Here is a 4445-nt window from a genome sequence, read left to right on the forward strand (position 1 = left end):
GCTGGTAACTACAGAAGCCACGTTTGGACATAGATTCCAGAGTCTGTGCTCCTGTTATACCTGCATATTTATAATACACAATATATTACATGTACATGTGTACACACACACACACACACACACACACCTCAATTATCCTAAGTTACCTGATAACCTCACTTACCTCTGATAGAGCTAAAGGCCAGAAAGTAAGCAAAAAAGACCTCTGAGTACCTTAAATAAATTTATCCATTCAATAAACAAGTGAGCCTCTAGTTGTTCACACACAATTGTGACCCAGATTGACTTGGTGCGGGACACCTGGGTGGCTCAGTCGGTTAAGTGTCCAACTTCAGCTCAGGTCATGATCTAATAGTTTATGGGTTTGAGCCTCGCATAGGGCTCTGGGCTGATAGCTTGGAGTCTGCTTCAGATTCTGTCTCACGCTCTCTCTGCCCCTTTCCCACTCACGCTCTCTCTCAATAAGAAATAAAATAAACATCAAAAAAATAAAAAAAAATAGACTGACTTGGCATGACCCAGGACCTTTTTTTCTGAAGCTAGTAGACTTTGATATGGAGGAATACCTTAGGTTTTCATCCAGAGAATATTATCTCTTATTCTCTGACAACTCACATGTTACAAATGGCAGGTTTCCACGTTGGGAGAGGTGAAATGGAAAAAGCTAGAAATGGGTACATAATATTATGAAGAAAAAGAAATAGAGATATAAATAAGATTAAGAAATTAAGAACAGATCATTAAAAGCCAATAGCTCTTTATTTCTCATAGACTCTAATTATTTTGGAATATAGCATATTATAATGACACTCCTCACGATTTCTCTGAAGTAATAAGAACAAACAAGATGATATGATTATCATTTAAGATATAATATACTTTAGCAAATTTTTCAACAGAAGTTTAATTTGTAATTTTGACATTTACAGCTGTGTAAAGGGGTGAACCATCATTGACTTATGATGAACAAATCCTTTTGTAGCAATTGCAATATGAGTAAGATGCACGCAATCATACTTTGCATATTAAGAAAGATGTAGTGGACATTTGTGTTGCCACTGTCTCTTCTTTTGGCAACAACCATGATATTTTTGGAGGAAGTGTTCTTTCCCCCATCTCGGATAGTCTGGCTGAGGCTCTCTCTCTAGTCCTAAAGTAGAACATGTGACCAGATGTAAGCCAATCAAAGCATCACATTTTCCCAATCACCCAGTGTTATGTTCAAAGATGTCTTCAGTTGATTTAATGATAGGACACCTCAAAACTAATTCTGGGTGGGGCACCTGGGTGGCCCGGTCAGTTGAGCTTCCAACTCTTGATTTTGGCTCAGGTCATGATGCCAGGGTTATGGGATGCAGCCCCATGTTGGCCTCTGCACTGAGCATGGAGCCTACTTGAGATTCTCTTTCTCTCCCTCTGTATCTCTCCCCCACTCACGTTCTCCCTCTCTCTCAAAACAAAAATAAAACCGCAAGGCTGGGAATGCTAAAACTGAATTGTTTCTTTCTTGTGGGATCTCAACCTGAAAGAAGGTAGCTCCAGGAGTTGCTGGCTACCATCTTGTGAGGGAAAGGGGAGAGCCAACCTGAGAATAAAGTTAAGAAGAAGGAGGGAATGCTGAGGGAGATAAAGGGAAAAAAATGTCTTGATAATTTTGTATAATTGAATAACGAATCTTCTCCCTTTTTGGTTAAGCAATCTGGTAACTTTCTTTGTAAATTTGTAAAGGATGAAAGATTAACTAATTTAATAGATAACAAAGACATAGGAAAAATGAAAAAAGAACTACAGTCCCTGTTATCAGTGGGGATGTGGGAAAAGTATACATGTATACATTGAGATAGAGATATAAAGTATTAGTTTTTCTGGAAACATCCATTGGCTTTTACATGTATATAACATTATATATGTGTATATACAGATACATATATTCATTTTATTCCTGGGAATTTATGCTTTAGAAACAAAAACATACAAAGGCCATATATTTCTAAAGCTAGGAGCTGTTTACCATAGCATTTTTCATAGTAGGAAAAAAGCAGCAGCAAAATGAACGTCCCCAAAGTGAGATAATGACTGAATATGCTACAGCACAGTCCCAGAATGGACACGACTATTATGCAGCTTTGAAAGAATGAATTAAAGCTGTATCAGATATCTTGGAAGAATTTTCACAAGGTATTTTAGAATGAAAATCAAGATGTAGAAAAGCAGTGCACCATGACTTCATTTTTAAAAACCAAGATAATCCCCAGTGTGTGACTAAGCATAACCACATAGGATTACAGTAACAGAAAAAATATGAATAATATTAGACTTTTAACATGGATTATGTGGGGGAAGGTATTTGATGTCAGTGAAGAGGGAAGCATAAGGGAAGGAAGAACCAAGCAAGGAATTACACTTGAAACAGGCATGTGTATACTCATGCTTGTGCATTTATGTAAAATTATGTATATATGGAACATATGCATGAGCATGAGGTATTCTCAATTATGTGTATGTATATTTGCTTATATGTATAAAGAAATTAAATACAAAAGTCATTTTAAAATGAACAAACAGAAACGGATCCATAAATACAAAGAACAAATGGATAGTTGCCAAAGGGGAGGAGGATGGAGCGGTGAGTGAAATGGATGAATGAACTGGAAGATACAGGGTTCCAGCTATGAAATGAATAAGTCACAGAAATGAAAAAAAGAAAAGAAGTATTTTAAGTAGACTCTAATATTACTGTTGCATGTCATTAAAAAAAATAAGTGCTAGATGGCGCACCTGGCTGGCTCAGTCGGTTAAGCGTCCAACTTCAGCTCAGGTCATGATCTCACGGTTCGTGAGTTCAAGCCCCGGGTCGGGCTCTATGCTGACAGCTGACAGCCTGGAGCCTGTTTTAAATTCTGTGTCTCCCTCTTTCTCTGTCCCTCCCCTATTCACACTTTGTCTCTCTCTCTCTCTTTCAAAAATAAATAAATATTTAAGAAAAAAAAAATAAGTGCTAGCTGACTGAGTTTGAAGGCATGTCCTACAATGGAGGTAGTCCAAGGCTTATGCTTCTAGCCCAACATGGTTCACTTCTTAAGACCTAGCTTTCACCAAAGAATGATTGGTAGTTCTGGATAGGTTCATCCCATGATAACACCAAGAAAAAGAATTGGAGTAAGGCAGAAGACAAACGAGATAATTGTCTCACCTCTCTGATTCCCAGAACACTGGTTAGGAGATCAATTTCCAAGCCAGTTGGTGTGACCTTTTCCTAGCTACATTTTCAACATCTACCCTAGAGACATGTCACATCACATCATACTCTAGTCTAGTATTCTCATATCATATCATTATATCCTATTTATATTGTATTGTACTATATTATGTTGTATTATATTTTTCTTATATCTTATCATTTTTGGGGTGATCATGTCTTTTATTGACATTGAAAATTTCTCACTTCCTGATTTACTTTTTGTTTTTGTTTACATTTAGGTCTTAGCTATGAGGTGGAATTTTTTAAAAGTCTTTTTTTAAATACCAGCTTTATTGAAATACAATTCATAACCACTTTAAAGTACATAATTCAGTGTTTTCAGTTCATTCACATAGTTGTATGACTATCACTTCTTTACATCACCCCTAAAAGAAATCCCACAACCATTAGCAATCACTCTCCTTTCCCCCTTCTCCCTTCCCTTTGGCCACCACTAAGCTACTTTCTATACTTATGGATTTGCTTTTTCTAGACATTTCAAATAAATGGAATCATAAATGTACAGTCTTTTGTGACAGACCTCTATCAATTAGAATACTGTTTTCAAAGTTTATCCATGTTGTATCATGTACCTGCTGTCTCATTCCACTTTAATGGGGTATTATATTTCATGGGATGACTATACCACATATAACACATATACCAGTTGATTTAGGTTGTTCCACTTTTGGCTACTAATAATGATGCTGCTATAAACACCCAGGCACAAGTTTTTGCGTGGATGTATTATATTTTTATTTCTCTTGGATATACACCTAGACGTGAAATCCTAGGTCAAATAGTAACTCAATGTTTAACATTTGAAGAAACTGTCAAACCATTTTCCAAAGTGGCTGGCCAATTTTATAATTTCACCAGCAAATTATGAGGGCTCCAACTTCTCCACATCCTGGCCAACACTTGTTATTATCTCTTTTTGATTATAGCCATCCCAATAGGTGTGGAGAGCAATGTCATTGTTGTTCTGATTTTTATTACCTAATTACTAACATCGTTAGCATCTTTTCATGTGTTTGTTTTCCACTGTATGGCTTTTTTAGAGAAAAACCTACTCAAACCCTTTGCCCAATTTTTAATTGGATTATCCCTCCTTTTTATTATTGAGTTTTAGCAGTTCTTTACATATTGTGGCTATGTAAAATTTGTCAGTTTTATCAAAAAGAATAAGATACCTAGGACAAAA

The sequence above is a fragment of the Panthera leo genome, chromosome B4 (genome assembly GCF_018350215.1).
Source record: "Panthera leo isolate Ple1 chromosome B4, P.leo_Ple1_pat1.1, whole genome shotgun sequence".
Lineage (NCBI taxonomy): Eukaryota > Metazoa > Chordata > Mammalia > Carnivora > Felidae > Panthera > Panthera leo.